General features: G+C 35.8%; 1 protein-coding gene across 3 annotated transcripts in view; it reads left to right on the top strand.

The window, feature by feature from the left end:
- The first annotated feature begins 3,949 nt into the window (after positions 1-3,949).
- The window catches only part of LOC134674336 (homeobox protein cut), a 185,333-nt gene continuing 171,337 nt past the window's right edge, over positions 3,950-17,945 (top strand). For 2 of the 3 annotated variants that reach the window (XM_063532379.1, XM_063532377.1), the window contains exon 1: positions 3,951-4,370. The gene's annotated coding sequence lies outside the window, so the exon portion shown is untranslated. Of the gene's footprint in view, positions 4,371-17,945 lie in introns of all 3 variants that reach the window. The other variant, XM_063532376.1, reaches the window with a different exon arrangement.

The raw sequence follows: 17,945 nt of genomic DNA, 5'->3' as shown, positions 1-17,945 counted from the left end.
ACAGTTGTGTCTAACGTATAGTTTTGCCAGCAGGTACTCGTAACTGTCTGAATGAGTTTAAAGCGGTTTTTTTACGATGGGAGTTTAAAATAAGATTAGTGTCGATCTAGAAGTTGCCCGAACACCAATAACACCATGTCACCACAGGACAACAGTTAAAATCGCTACCGCTCATGACTTGACCCACATTAGTGACGTCACGGCGTTGCGTGCGCAATAATTGCCCGACGATCGACTCCCGCGCATAATGGCGACTTTCGCCGTTTGTTTTGAGACCATTGCGATTAAAGTTACTGTTGTCTATGCTACTGTGCTTTGACTTCATCTTTAAAAAAACATCATAATTGTCCGTTTCTGGAGCCATGTAAACTTTTATAGAATGCCAGCATTCTTTAGTGTCAGAAGAACTTTGCCGCCGCCATACAATCGAAGTAATATTCTCTACTAAAACGGCATGCTGAAATAACTAGAGTTAGACCCAGACAAGTTTGCAACAATTTTGATAGCACACGCAGTGCAAGTGTTATTTTAAACGTCAAACTTCTATGAAATTATGATGTACAAATAACTCTTACACTGCGCTGAAGCGCTGGTAGCCTAGCGGTGAGAGCGTGCGACTTGCAATCTGAAAGTCGCGAGTTCAAACCCCGGCTTGTACCAATGAGTTTTTCGGAACTTATGTACGAAATATCATTTGATATTTACCAGTCGCTTTTCGGTGAAGGAAAACATCGTGAGGAAACCGGACTACTTAGTCCCAATAAGGCCTAGTTTATCCTCTGGATTGGAAGGTCAGATGGCAGTCGCTTTCGTAAAAACTAGTGCCTATGTCAAATCATGGGATTAGTTGTCAAGCGGACCCCAGGCTCTCATGAGCCGTGGCGAAATGCCGGGATAACGCGAGGAAGAAGGAAATAACACTTGCATTGCGTGTGCTATCAAAATCGTTGCACACTTCTCTTGGTCTCACTCTATACAGTATGTAACTGAACGAAAAGCAATTACTCAAACCCGTTAATGTTTAGGTCATACTGAGCAACTTTTACTATGGGACCAACCCCGAAATCGCTCGCCCCACGACACGATTCGTCTCCGAACAGATTCTAGTAGAAGTAGTAGAAGAAGTTATATTTCATTTCATTTCATTTCATTTATTCATTGTATTTACTTTTATGACGTGTAAATAACTTGATCTAACTCTAACACAGTCTCAAGACTCTCAAGACACCGGCGATTCGTTTACAAATGATTATTCCTTTAAAATAAAATAGAAGTATTTTAAAGGAATAATCATTTGACTGAAAATAAACTTATTGTCAGTCAAATTACATATACAGACATTGAAAAGATCCTAAGGTAACATAATATTGTCTTCGGCTACCGCGATAGTTACTCATGAAATAAAACTATTGAAACGGATTATATCGCGTATATTGAATTCATACTACATCCCGACGTTTCGAACCCTTTACAGCGTTCGTGGTCAACGGATGACTGAGAAAAAACTACACGGTGCAAAAACTACCCACTTACAACCACCAATGCCACCACAAACGCTGTGTAAAGGGTTCGAAACGTTAGGTTAGGAAACGAAGGGCTAGTTCGGGGACCATTAATATCATTCGACATCCACATCTTGCAATGAGGAAGCTCTGTTGTCGTTAGATTCCGCGTTTGCCTAACAAACTGATGAAGTTGCGATTTCTGCCCTATAGGATCAAGGCTGGCAAAAATGTTTACAAAATCCCCATATACTTTGTAGATGACGGCCTCCTTTGATATCGATATACTTTTTATACCTTTTTCTATATTTTACTGTTTTTACTGTCACTAATGTCATTCGGAAAAATTACACCTATATTTTGCAAGATTTCCTCGTTTTTATTGCGAATCAGGCTCACGACCTTTTCATCCTTATCATTCTAAAGCCCATCTTAACCAAGTTTGCACCGATTTTAATAGAACAAAGTGCAGGTCATATATTCACAGATATTTGACATTAATAATGACATTGTCACACTTAGTTATTGCAAAAGCCATGCATAGTAAGCTTGGTTCAACTATTACTCGCTACTCGCCGCACTCGGAAACACACCCGGCCCGTCTACTCGAACCCGAGTAGCGCCCCAACGCTGGAAAACGGCGGAAAAACGAGAAAAGCGACACACAGCGCCCTCTGTTGCGGAGCGGCGGGAAACTGCGGCGTTTTCGTGAAGAAAACTAAACGTTGCCTTGTTTGTTTTATTTAGTTCTGTACTGTGACTTGATTGATTTATTTGTTATTTGTATTTGATTTGTGTATCGTTTAGAATGTTTATATAGATTGTTGAAGTTTCAGGCTCTGTTAGATAACTGTGAATTGTTTTCGTTTTTCAAGAACTAAAAAAATAGTAATTGTAATCTGTATAATATAAGCGCAATTTTACTACATGTCCAAATCTTCCTGTGAGTTGCGAAAGCGCATAATTCGTCGTAACTCAACGAAAAATTTCGTACTTTTTTCTCCCAAATTGGGATTTCGCATTAATATGAGAAGCTCTTCAAACTTACTAAACTACAAAAAAATTAAGTAGTCGGAAAAATTACATTGGACATCTCTGAAAGTCATCTGGTTATGAAAGTACCCAAAAAATATTTAAAAACGAAAATTTGATCTCATTACCTATACTAATGCGTCCCGCTCGCATACCTATATGAACTTATCCAGCATGTCAAAAAAACCTGAACAATTATCAGGGCCATTTTTTTTTTCGTCAGTTTTCGATGAAATTTGGTGAATAGGGCGATAGTTTCCAATTCTGTAGGTACCTACAAATTTCACCGCATTAATCCTGAAAATCTTCCTTAGACTTACAAAAAGTGGTAGGTAGGCTTTTTCGTAACTCAATGGAAAACTAATATAGATTTATATGGGGATAAGTTGTGAATTCGTATTTAAGTACTCCGCCCATGATGAGCTCTTCAGACAAGCCAAATTTAATCCAAATCAGATGAAAAAAAAATTCGGCAACAAAAAATGGGTTCGTCTATATATGAGTATATAATATATATAGCTCGGTAAGTAGGTACCTACATCCTCAGAGACTTCAGATAGGTGTAAGTAGGTAGCTTAACCCCACTGTAAAAATCACTTCAAAAACGAAAAAAAAAAGTTTTACTACTACTATGATACTATCTACTTACCTACACTTAAATTAACTACTAAATTAACTCATAAAAAAAGCTAAGATTATTAGATTAACCCAAACAAACCCTACATATTAAACGAAACCGAATACCTAAACCTAAGACTCATCAATAAGGTAAGACACCCGATAACGGGCCCTAGCTCGCGAACCCTAGTAACCGAATTTCGGGATCGACGCGAGCGAAACAAAAACTGACCTACATCGCGCCCTCCGTTCAGCCACCCTACCCGTCTTACCCCTGCATTTTCCTTCCTTTCAAGGTGAATATGGATGCAATTCTACTATTCAATCAATACTTACAACTCATTTGAAGACTAGATAAAGGGTATCAAAATACCGAAGAAAAAAAATGATGCATTTTTAGGTTACGAAATTTTGTCTGCGCGGGTCCCGATGTTTTTATAACATAAAAAGTAAGTGGTTAGCGTTTCCAACGTCCCATTTACGAGCTAAGTGGATGTAAACATCCCGATACAATGTAAATAGTGGCCGTCCAAGGAGTCGATCGCGCCGCAAAAAAAGCGCATCCTATTATCGACTACAACAAAAGGACTTGCAGCGATACCTAAGTACACATCTCGATTCATCGTCTCGACTCGAATCGGCGAACCGATGCCATTGGCGCGCCCCTCTGTCGCCGGGCGGGAGCGGGATGGAGGTACCGTTTTCGGGGCAGGGGGACAAGGAGGTTGATAGTCATCTTAGCTGCCGAGTGGCGTCCCACTGGGCGGGGCCGCGTCAAGGAGTGAGCCTCAGATGCGCACAGTTGGAGGGGCTTCGCTCGGCCGAAGGATCGCACTGCAGTCGAGCCCCGCGCCGACCGCGAGCGCACGTCCAGCGCCGTGCCCGCGACTTACGTAACAACTGATCGGATCGAACCTTCCGATAAATCAATCGTGATCGTCAACTGTCGATAATTTGTGCACCGATAATTTTTTTAAATCATTTTTTCGCGCCGAAACAAGTGAACTCGATTGTGTACTTTGTGTTGTTTTTGTTTTCACGCTTTATTTTTGGGCGTATACGAACAGTGTTTTGAATTTGATTCTGACGGACCAAGTGTGAGAACAACTGTTTTTTGGACTCGGTATTGTCCTGTGATTTTATTGACATAAAACATGGTGATATGTGGACACATGGTGGTATTTTCTAAGTGATAACAACACCTGACTTGACACTGATGTAAGTGTTAGTTTGTAGATTGTCAGTGATGTCTTGTGAAGTGTACAAAATCTGTGATATTTTTCTGTTATGACCCAAATAATTGACAATTATAATTTTAACTCGGACTCGGAAAATCGCACTAAGTTAGGTAGCACGGTGTTAGGTACTTATAGATAGGTAATATTTATAATTATTTTTGCAAAATTCTTCGAATTAGATTTTATTTTGCAACTAAATCTAATAAGAATGAATCTGAAGACGAAAACAAATCTCTAATTGGAACATTCCAAAACCTATTTTTCAAATAACTTTTACATCAAATAATCAATTAAAATTTGTAGTTATGTACTAAATCAACCTCGGCGGTAAATTGTGATATTAAAATAAGCTATAGTATTGAGAATAATTAATAAGTAATAAATCAAAACAAATTGAATTACACATAATTATCAGAAAAATAAATAAGTACCTACTAGAAATTGATTTTTACAAAACAACGATATTTTTTGTGTAAATATTATCAAAAAGCCGATAAAAACAAATTAGTACTATATGTGTACTGTTGTTTTACTAATTAACCGGAAAAAAATACTATAATAACCGCTTCACTTCAAATAATCAAAGACAATAAAAACACAAACTGAGTTGCAGCAAAATCAATCTTTTAAATCATTCCAAATAATTTAGCTCAATTACCGCATTTTTAGCCGCGCGGCGGCGGCACACTAGAGCGCCCGTGATTGATCGGTGTCGAACCACTTACCGGTGCGTTTACCCTAATCCACCGGCATTTTTGGTATTCCACAGATATTCGCAGCTTCACACTCAATTGAACAATGTCGTGATGGTATTTGCGACCCGTTATATTGCTCTTGAGTGTAGTAGGAATACTTTTATAGATAGTTGTAAATCTAAATTTAGGTATAGGTGAACCAGGATCTATTGAGGGTGCGCCATGTTACGGCAATTTGTTGGTACTAATTTCTAGCAATGGCAACAATTTTAATAATAGACAACATCTACCCTCTATGATAGTTGTCAATATTGACAATGTAAACATTGCTTTGTCTAGTTTCGTGTGAATTATTATTAGACTGCAATAATTATGCCGAAAGTTTTAGATTTTACAGAGAAAAAAGTTGTAAATAGTGTATATAGTTATTTAAATTGGAAAAAAAACGTGCGGGAGAGGAATTTCTTCCATTAGAAAACATAACGAAATTAGCATCTGAATTGACGGGTAAGTTTCAAACCTATGGACAAATGTCACTATAGTCAGGTCGTCACGATTTAGTTGATGTCTTGTAATAATTTGATTTAGAACATATTTAGTACGTTAAATAATTTAATTTGTAAAATTATCTATATAAATTCTTACTTATAACTCTTGCGTTACTTATTGACTTTACGCTATTCATTTTATCTAAATTGAGTCAGCCATTTAAGCGTAAAAACCGAAGAAATATCTAAACATCAAACTTCGCACTTATCAAACTTCGCACTTATTAAAGTTGTCGGAATAAAACAAAAATCATCTGCCTATTTCTATTGTCCCCACTATACAAATTGTTGCTATATAAAAATCAAAACGAGCGCCCTCTTGACAATACTCCCAAAGTTCTCTGAAATATGTTTGCATAACAGTAACAAAAAAAATTGTTACATCTTACTATAAGAAGTAACAAGATATTCTTATACAAAAAATGGGACTTGCGAACTATGTGTTACAAAATCGGTTATAAGATATTGAGCAAAATTGTTTCATCATGTAAGTTCATTTAGTTTTTGAATTTACTTAATGAGTTCGGCTTTTTTTCAGTATAGGTAGTTCAATATTTATAAAATAAATAAATATAACAATAGCGGAATTTTTGCGCGGAAAATTCTTTGAATGTTTATATTACATATTATGATCTTGTTAGAATAATCTATAAAAAATACGTGGCGATTCGAAAATTTGGCGTGACGGTAACAAAGTGCTTTAGTGGGAGATATGTAGGTAAATAAATTATTTCACACTTTAATACATTTTAGTGATTTAAACATCGAAAATTTAAAATAAAAATGGTTTAGGTGCCAACCGGCTTAAAAGCTGTTTATTTTTTTTAAACAAGAACGCATTATTAGTTGCGTTTTTAGACAAAAAATGTAGTTGTAATATTGGCATATTTACTGTGACTAACAAAAATATACTAACGACTGTTTTGTTTGTTTTTTTATTGAATCCGTAGTTTGTTTGGGTTCACGTATTCTGCGTTCCACACTTGTACAACATAAATAAATCACATGTTGGGATGATCAGCATAGTTCCGAGTTTAGAATTCTCGTGATATACATTTTAATTTCTTAACTGAATAAGTATTTGATCCTTCACATCATGTATTTACGGAAGGTATCAGACATATTTTTATTTTATTTCTATTAAGTAAATTAGCTTTGAATTTTAAGTATTATACCTTTTGATTCAATCAAACAACGAATGATTTTTTTTAAATAAACTGTTTTTTACAATTAGATACAGATACTTGACAACTTTGTAAGTTTTGGAACGGTCTTGTCTTAGTAATAAAAAAATAAAAAATTAAATCGATATTTTCTCAGAATAATAATCAGAATAATTATTTTATACTAATTCTTATAATTAATCTAAAATAAGAAAAATATCACAGATAAATCCTACTCGTAATTACAAAACACGCAATTTAGTACCCTTGTAGTTAGTGTGTAGGGGCCCGCACAGATGGCGGTGGGGAGACTTGACCTCAACTTCGGGAACTAACAAACTTCTCAAGTGCTTTGGACAAATTAGGACAACCGATAATCCCGACTTTTGTTTTTTGGCTAGTAATGGGACAGTTTTTTTAGCTAATCAAATCTAAGTCTAGTAATTGAATGTGGGCCGATTTTTATTTTGTGAATTTTTTTCGTCAGATATAGATTTTTTTTTAAGTTTGGGTGGAATAAACATGAAATTCTAATTTGGGACAAAAATATTATGTTATTTTGCCGTTGAATAAACTATGTTCCGTACGTTTTCGTAACTCGAAAGAAGATATTTTAGGACATACCTACGAGTGCGGTGAAATTGCGCTTATATTACAGAATAAGACGAAACAAAATAAAAACCGGTCTATATAATGCATGTTTATTTATTGCTTAGTGTCTCTTTTCTGGGTTTTTATAAGTTTGGGATAACTTTGAGGGCGATAAGGTAGGTAATATAATAATAACCATCTTGTTTTTTTATTGTTAAATTATTATTTATTTTTGTGCAAATTTTTTTAATGGCAATAAACGATTATCTTATCAATTATTACAGCATAGGTTGTTGCATTAATTATTAAAATTGTGGGTTCGATTCCGGTTTCCGTTATCGGAAACTCACACCTCTATTAATATCTATTAAATTCTCATAAATACACCGGCTCAATTAACATGTACCTATTACGTTAAAAACCTCGATAAAAAATTCAACATCAATTTTTCACCCTTTGCGTTTTGCGATTATAAAAAGTTTGATCGTGACATAAAATTGCGTGACGATGAAAAAAGTGTATAATTAATTTAATTTGCAATTAATCCTCTATTGAGTTCAACCGGATCTTGTAGCCGATTATTATTTTCATTTATACTTACACGAAGTTTTATTTTTATTATAACTTCTAAAAAATATTATAAAATACATATTTATTTATTTAATTTATCTCTATTACAAATCACGGATTTAATGCCTTAACACATTCTCTACCAGTCAACCAGAGGACTAAATCAAAAAGATGTCCAGGGGTCATTTATATTCAACGACATATTGTTACCAACACATAATATGAATATGAAGCTAAATTGATAAACTAGGACATAAACTTACAACTGTCGTACCTAAATAGGTAAAGTAACCAAAAATCATTATCTTATTTTCGATGACAAAAATTGGTAAAAATTCCTAGGTCAACATAAGGTGCATTTACCCTACATTTAATCCGTTACAGCGATCGATAATGTTACTAATAGAGTTTAATACCGTGTGACTTGTATTGTTACATGTCTAAATTCTACTACTAGTAGTAATACGAAGTGTATGTATGTCTGTTTTATTAATAGACTGTTCGAACTGAACGCCGAGGTTAATTTTGAAACGACAGATTTATTGCAGCCGTGTTTTAAATGATTTAAAAATATTCTATTGAGTTTTAGAAGGAATATTTAGATATACGTTTCTATTATTATTAGTAGTAGTAATAATTAGTAGTAGTAGTAAATATTAGTATTTTTCATATAACTACTGTGTCTGTCTGTACGTAACGTATGTATTTATTACGGGATATAATTACATACTCTTATGACATTTTTTTGTATTTTTATAAAGCTATAACTAAATAAGTTCTTTATAGGTATTACTAGAGTTTGCACGACGGATCCGAAATATATGGGAAGATCCGCGGATCCGGATCCAGATCCGGATAATTTCATACACTTCGGATCCGGATTGCAAACCCTAGGTATTACGTTATTGGGTAAGTAAATACTTAGGATATATTTTGGTAGGTGTTGTTTATATGCAAACAGCCAAAAATAATAACCTAATAATTATTATTGTAACAAATTTAATTGCAAATAAAACTTAGTTGTAACAAAACAGACCAATTTATTTACTTCCACCGTATTTCAGTAAACCGAGTAAAACCGGGTTCAAATCCTGGCTCGTACCAATGAGTTTTTCGGAACTTATGTACGAAATATCATTTGATATTTACCACTAGCTTTTCGGTGAAGGAAAACATCGTGAGGAAACCTGCATACATCTGCGAAGAAATTCAAAGTTGTATGTGAAGTCCCCGGGGACTATAGCCCAAGCCCTATCGCGCATGAGAGGAGGCCTGTGCTCAGCAGTGGGACGTATATAGGCTGAAATGATGATGATGATGATGAGTAAAACCGCGTGCGGAAGCTAGTAACAAACACGGTAATCTTTATGTCCTATTGTTAAATGCTTATACTCAATCACTGTGAGAGGGAATGCGTGATACGTACAAACCGATACTTTTCAGAACTATGCGATTAGTTTAATCACACAATGGATAATTATTTAAGTATTTGTTGCAAAAAATGTTCACACATCGCGGCATGATGTGTCGGATCTTTTTTTTAGGGTTCCGTACCCAAAGGGTAAAACGGGACCCTATTACTAAGACTTCGCTGTCCGTCCGTCCGTCCGTCCGTCCGTCCGTCTGTCTGTCACCAGGCTGTATCTCACGAACCGTGATAGCTAGACAGTTGAAATTTTCACAGATGATGTATTTCTGTTGCCGCTATAACAACAAATACTAAAAACAGAATAAAATAAAGATTTAAATGCCTCCCGTTTTTTCTTGTTGCTTTCTTTTTGTTTTTTTTTTGCATTATGGTACGGAACCCTTCGTGCGCGAGTCAGACTCGCACTTGCCCGGTTTTTTTTTATATGTCTGTGGCAAATACGCGTACCTACTTGACGGTAAGATGTTGACATTGTTGACGCATAGGGCCCGATTCGGATTTTGAAATAGACATCTATTAGACATCTTTTAGACATCACCAAGATACGATAACGATATGTTTAAGATCTAACCTGTCAAATTTAACATTTGCGCTATTCCGGAGATACTCTTGAACGATTTCCGCAGGATATGACTTAGAGATCCAATTCACATCTAATAGATATCTTACTGTATCTAACGTAAAAGTGACATTGGTTGCCCGAATTGCGCTGCAAAAGAGAACTACATTGTTGATATCTAAACTATAACTTATTTAGAATGGATCTAGTACGTGTCGTCTCTTGTGAATATCTTGAAGTTCGAATACGGTAGTATGGCTTGTAAGTCTAGAAGTGTCATATCGATACCCTTGTTCACACTTGTACTAATTACTGGGAAATATGTTGTTTTAATTAGTAGGTAGAGTTAGACCAAGAAAAGTCTGCAACGATTTCGATAGCACACGCAGTGCAAGTATTATTTTTAAAGATTCAAACTTTTATGATATTATGACGTATAAATATCACTTGCACTGCGTGTACTATCAAAATCGTTGCAGACTTTTCTTGGTCTAACTCTACCTCAAAAATCAGCAGTACATGTAGCCTTATAACAGACTAGTAACCTACACTTACATTTACACTTTGAAAATTGCATTACCTACCTATAAAATAGAATAGAATATACTCAATATTTTAGGGATGTACCGACTAGTCGCCGACTAGTCGGGAAAGCCGACTATCCGGCCTCATTTGTAGTCGCCGATTAGTCGGCGACTAGTCGGCAAAAATGGCCGATTAGTCGGCACTTTATAAGTGACAGAAAAACAGGGCAAAAAGAAATAAACAGCAAATATTTTCCTAAGCTTTTCACCTATTTTACCCAAATTCCTATTTAGGGTGCTTACGAAAATTTTGTTCGAATTATTGACAGTGTGGTCGCTTTCTTATATCCGATTGTCCGGTTGTCGTATGAAAGCCTTAGCTTTTTTTATTTTTTAGCTTATTACCACCTTTTTTGCATTTAGGTAGGGTTGTCGACGATAGGGGTAAAACGATTGTTTGTAAGTGCATCTGAACCAAATTTAGACGAACCTAAATGATCTGGCCGACTAGCCGACTAGTCGGCCGACTAATCGGCCATCTGAGCGCCGATTAGTCGGCTAGTCGGCTAGTCGGCCAAATCAATAGTCGGTACATCACTACAATATTTATCTTGATACTTGGTGATGATTTTTCCAGTTCCCCTCTATTTGAAAAATTGTAATTTCTTTATCAGACGTCTCTAAGTAAAAAAAATAGGAAATAAAATACTATCTTCGATACCGGTCTAAACTCACATTTTTTGCAAGTATTTTATAGCATACAATAAATATTAGAACTACTGGACTAAAACGGACTTGATCGTTTTTACATGAATAGGTTTTACAGCCGCCATATTTCAATTTAACGATCATTTGGCGTTGTTAATAGAAAACACAGACTTATTATAACGGTCATGGATGCTATAATTATAACACATATATTAATAAAAGTTACAGCTTAAGAAACAATGTATAATCAGCCGTAAAAGTGATGGCGAATTTATTAACACTGAGAAAAAAAACCGGCCAAGTGCGAGGCGGTTCCGTACATAAGTCCGACTCACGCTTGACTGCACATTTCTAATAGGTTTTCCTGTCATTCATAGGTAAAGAACTATATTGTGTATTTTTTTTTTAATTTTAGACTCAGTAGTTTCAGAGATAAAGGGGGGAATGGTTATTTTTTGGCTATGTATTTTAAAATAATAATAAAAACATGTCCATCTTTGGGTCACTAATCTACATATGTGTACCAAATTTCAACTTAATTGGTCTAGAAGTTTCCGAGAAAATAGGCTGTGACAAACGGACAGAGAGACAGACGCACGAGTGATCCTATAAGGGTTCCGTTTTTTCCTTTTGAGGTACGGCACCCTAAAAATCGTTTAAAACAATTGAAATTGCATTAACGTTTAATGTTTTAAACAGTTCCATATGAGCCTATCGAACTAAGCAGTAAAGTTTACTGTTTGTACGTTACGTACGTTACGTACATTATATTAGTTGATATGGTAATAGCAGTTACTCCTAATGAAATCACTTTAATGTGTGCTCGATTGATCATATTTTATTCAGTGAATGAATTCATTCATAATTTCTCCATACTGTGATACTTACCTACAGATGCACTCTTGGCATGTGCTTTGTAATTGTTATTATATTTCGGGCAGATTCGCAGATTAGTTAGATAAGAATTACGTCAACATCCGCCGGACCACTCTTAAGTAGCTAACACACTACCGCACCGCACCAAGGTCATTGTGGGATGCACCCATAAGTAAGAGGGAGAAAGAGATATCGCTTTCTCCCTTTTACTTATGGGTGCGTCCCACAATGACCTTGGTGCGGTGCGATAGTGTGTTAGCTACTTTAGATTGCGCGCGCGTTGATTTCTTGTAACTATTGATACCTACAAGTAGCTATAAGTATAGGTTAGCGGTGCCTACCTAAGAAAATGGTAGCTATAAGCTACTACAATTCTTTTATATTTTATACTGCAATGTAAATATAGAATTTCAAAAAAATGTTAAGCAAATCTGTAAAAAAATAATATTTACGTCGTTGGGTACTGTTAGGTTATCATTTTATCATAAATTATATTGTTTTTGTTTCAAAGTTTATTGTTAAAAACATGTCCATCACACATATTTATTTGTTCCAGTATTATGGATGTTTTCTATGTACAGATATTTATTTATAAATATATATTATTGGATATAAGTGTCTTATAGTACTAGTAACTAATTACATATAATATTTATTTATCTACACAGCTTGACAATAACTCTAGGTAGTGTTGTAACTATATTTTGTCTCTTTCTAATGATGTAATTGACCTAATAACACATTACATAATACTATTTTCCAGGTTTTAATGTCAAGTTTACAATAAATACGGAGACACACATTCCAATCAAATGTAATTTGACCCCTATATCGATCGAAATCAAATTTCAAGACTTATTACAAAATTATTATGTAATTTTGTATATGTATTACCTATAAATAAGTAGATATTAATATAAATGCTTAAAGTACCTATAATTAATCAATTTTGTACTTGACACGCAATTATATTTATCATATGTCGGCACTTTACAGTACAAATTATAAAGTGCTGTTTTTTTGTTTACCATAACAGAAAATAATAACGTAAATTAATAAACTTAAGAAGTCATCTTCCTCGCGTATCCCGGCATTTTTGCCACGGCTTATGTGAGCCTGGGGTCCGCTTGTCAACTAATCCCAAGAATCGGCGTGCCTGTTTTAATGCGAAAGCGACTGCCAATCTTATTTTCCAACCTAGAGGGTAGAGGGATTTCAAGTGTGTTGTCGGCCTTTAAGGTGGGATGCTTTTTCTTGAAGGTATGAAGGTACCGGTCCGGAAATACCGCGAGCGACAGTTAATCTCATTATTTATCTTCTCAAAGGAAGTCGAAGCATAATTGCTACCTTGTTTATGCCTACTATTACCGAGAAAATATTAAAAACAATATCAAGCGAAAAAAACGGGTCATATTACTCTCCTTATCAGCTAAAATGAGTCTTTGGCATATTTTCTCACGGTGGGTGCGCGGTATTTTGGACTCTATTGCTTTGTTTTAAGGTTCGGAATTGAGAGGCTGGGGAATAATAGTTCGTTTTTTGGTGCAATCGATGAGAGGTAGCGGGAGTAAAAGTGAATCGTCAACAACCAATCACCCTAAGGTGACAAGTGGTTTCGTAATTTTGGAATATATTGAACTGTTGGTTTTTTCAGACAAAATCTTCATAAATAAATAAATAAATATCATAGGACATTTAGGATAAATTATACTAAATTAACAATAATCACAATGTGGCTTCCACTTTTAAGCGCTTCTAATAATTTCGAAAAAAAAGATCTACCTATAGTCTACCTAACTAATATTTTTTTAAGTTGATGAATTAACTGAACGATGAAGATGAACTATTTTTCGAAGGAAATGCCTCTATTCTGTCCGCCCAAGGGTCCATAAAAGTACTTTCACAAACATTTCATAATTACCAATCAATTGATGGTGTCTCCAGAGATTCACGCGGCCACACGTCAGGGGATCATCTTTTCAGATCAACTTGCAGATTTTATGGGGGTCGGGTCATTTTAACCCAGTATGTAAAGTTTTCCGTTGCACTGTCGGGTCAAAACATTCAAAACTAGTCTTCACCCGCCATCGCTCATCTCCTACACCGTACGGTGTAGTATATCAAAGTATTGCTAACGTAAACAATTCATAACGGCCAATCAATTGATGGTGTCGCTTACTGAATGGACTCACGAGTCACGTGACCGCGTGTCATTACTGTTGGCAGAAACTCTACTCTTTCGAGTTTATTGAAGAATTTAACTCTTTTTACCCGACTACGGCAACTAAACGTAAAAGGAGGGTTATGATTTTGACCGGTATGTATGTATGTATGTTCTAGTGGCGGCGCGTCAAACATATCCATAGGCAAGCCGGGGCTAATTTGGCTTACATGTTTCCTTTACAACTCTGCTCAAACGTCCAAAAACAGGCAAGCCGGTGGGAATCGGCTTTTATGGACGCGCCGCCACTGGTATGTTCATTTGTTCCCTCAGAACTTCTAAAGTACGCATTATAATTTGACAAACGATATGTCATTCGAATCGTCTTAATCGTCCGCTGGTTATAGGCTATATGACGTCACAAAAAATGAACACGGCGCCCTCTAGAGGTCATAAAGCCACGAACCAAAAAACGCTACACGAGAAAAACAAATCACCCTGTAGCTTTATCATACCGATCGAAAGGCTTCATCATAACGATTATTTTTTGCTATTATAATTTTGTAATAAATAATTTAGAAGTAATTTAAGAAAATATACAAAAAAATACCATTCCATTTTTAGCTTTTTTGACCTAACATGTTTCTGAAAACGTTGTTTAAGTGTTGTTAACACGCTTAGCATTCACGTTTCCTGAGCCTCAGTCATCACTTTTTATTCAAATGCGGTATCAGACCGTTTATTAATAATTATTAATATCATTATTAAAACGCCGGCCATCTTAATCATAAACAAAATCATTCCCACGTGATGACGATAATCGAAACGCACAATAATCGATTCCAGCTACCGATCATTAATAACCAATATAACTAGACCCCTTTAACCTTTGCATTTCTACCAAATCAGGGCTCAAATATAAACTGGTTTAGAAAAAATCAAAAACAATGTCCATTCACATTCGGGTCGCACATGTGTCGGTAAACAGGGACGGCGATATATGATAGAGGGAGATGGATTGTTTTTTTTTTCGATCTCCGATTTTGCCACATGTGATGTTCAAATAAAGCCGAATTGAATTTTATGTCGTTTTTTAGGTAAAGGGGTTTGTTTGCCACCGTTTATTGATTCTATTGAATTTTAGAATTCTCATTGGGTTTTTTTGAGTTGGTAAACAACCGTCCGAACCGTTCTATGCTAAGTAAATAACGAAGCTTATGGATGCTAGCAGCTCCAGAGGAAACGAAAAACTGAACCTAATGAAACTATGCAAAAAAATACGATAAAAACCGGACAAGTGCGAGTCGGACTAGCGCACGAAGGGTTCCGTACTATTACGCAAAAAACGGCAAAAAATCCCGTTTGTTGTATGGGAGCCCCACTTAAATATTTATTTTATTCCGTTTTTAGTATTTGTTGTTATAGCGGCAACAGAAATACATCATTTGTGAAAATTTCAACTGCCTAGCACGGTTCATGAGATACAGCCTGGTGACAGACAGGCACAGACGGACGGACAGTGGAGTCTTAGAAATAGATGATGATGTATGTACAGCCGCCATCAGATACATCGGAGCGGCCATGGTGTTCATAACATCTACACACGCACTCTAACGCCCTGACAGAGGCGTGTTCAGATATTTGTGAGCGCCTTAGCCGCTACTATATATCTGATGGTGGCTATACTTACCTACCTACGTATTATCTGTCATACCTATTTACTTTTCGTTTGTCGATTCTTTCAATGTTTTTGTTGACAGACAGATTTTAAAATATTAGTTGTGATCGCAAAAACTATTAATTCTTATGTACTTATTTCCTTACATTTTATTTAATGACCTCTATGAAACACTTCAATACTTAGGGCATACTAAAAATTCCTGGACTGGCCACTTAGAGAAAATAAGTCGTCTCATATATCAGAATCCAGATATTGAAAATACTGAAAGTATGGCCCACGTATAACTGTCACACAAAATAGTTAAGTACTATAGGTACATTAGGTATTTGCTGAAACTAAATAGTTATTTGACATTCTGTCACCCTGGACTGGACTCGTGGCATACAAGCAATTTCAATAAACGTCAACATTTATACTTGCATACTAAGAGCAAAACTCACTGACCTTAGATGTACCTTACGCCCTTCACAATAAGGTTTAAAAACTGTCAGCTAATTATATTTACGTTGGTAGTATAAGAAGCATTTGGCAACGTATCAAAATGTATGAGGCATTGGCAGTAGTAATTTTAACAACCTCATATCTTACAAACACCGTCGCTTGGAATTTAGACTTTATTTACTAAGAAATAAAGTTGAATTTTGAAGGATGGTGAAGAGGGTATTACGATAAGTTTTTGTAAAGGTATTGTTTATTATTACTAGATGCATACACGTGTAGATGTGTTAGTGTCGAGCTAAGAGGACATTCTGTCAGTTGTCAGTCAGTTCAGATTATGTTTACAGTTTAATTGCCAAATATTGTTCCAGTCATTCATCATTCGTTCCATTCGCCTATCTCTAAAAGCTACCAATCAGTGACGAAGAAGTCGATTTCCACCGGGTTACCTAATTTTCAACCAATTTAGGTACTACTATTACGGCTCTTGAAGCTAAGGAAAGCCAAATTTGGCTTATAGGTAATATAGCTTCCCTATACGAATATTTTTGACGCGACGCCACTGTTTCTACATATTTTGAAGTCAATCGCCAGCGATTAAGTGTCATTTTCATAATGTATTAGTACGAAAACGTGTCACAGACTAATTATAGCGCCGCGAGTCACCTGCCGCTCTGTCACAGCGTTTTGATCTATATTGTACTATTTCTATACTGTGACATTATTGATCACCTTTGAAGAGCTAACGGAATATCGTCGCACTAAAATTTGGAGCTTAACTAGGCTCAATGTGGTGAAGATCGTCTATGAAGGTCGAAAAATATCGTCTTTAATAAAAACTCTTCTCTTCTTCTCGATTTTATTGGATTCTTGAGTTTTTAGGGTTCCGTACCCAAAGGGTAAAACGGGACCCTATTACTAAGACTCCGCTGTCCGTCCGTCCGTCTGTCACCAGACTGTATCTGACGAACCGTGATAGCTAGACAGTTGAAATTTTCACAGATGATGTATTTCTGTTGCCGCTATAATAACAAATACTAAAAAGTATGAAACCCTCGGTGGGCGAGTCCGACTCGCACTTGTCCCGTTTTTGTAGGTACACATACCTACTCCATTTACAGAAGCAGAGCAGAAGCAGCAGAAGCAAAAGGAGTGAAGCTCTTCCTTTCTGTTTATGTCTGAGCGACGTATTTAGACTTATACGACAGTTCTAGCCTTATGACGGTCTTCCCTGCAATACATTTTAGGTATATGTCCATGTCGGTCCTCCATATATCAGACTTATCAGAGGCACTTCTTTTATCAGCTAGGTATCAAATACAACAGCAGAAAGCAACAGTAATACCGGGTGTGGCCTGTAACACGAGCAAATAATTTAAACATAGATTGTACTCCTCAAACGGTGACACTTTTGTTCAACAACTTTTAAAAATTATGAAGTAGTTATTTAGACTCCCTGTTTTTCATACAAAATACATATCATTGTGATTGACGTTGCTTGTCACGCCTTAAACATAACAAAATTCGCAATACATTGCGTCTTAGAATAAACTTTAAAATGTATTAAAAATCAAACCACAAGCTATTTTTAAAACTCGCTGAACAAATGTTG

Source organism: Cydia fagiglandana, chromosome 20, assembly GCF_963556715.1.
Source record: "Cydia fagiglandana chromosome 20, ilCydFagi1.1, whole genome shotgun sequence".
In the NCBI taxonomy this organism is placed as follows: Eukaryota; Metazoa; Arthropoda; class Insecta; order Lepidoptera; family Tortricidae; genus Cydia; species Cydia fagiglandana.
Note: the sequence above shows the minus strand (reverse complement) of the source record. Positions and strands in the feature narration are given on the sequence as shown.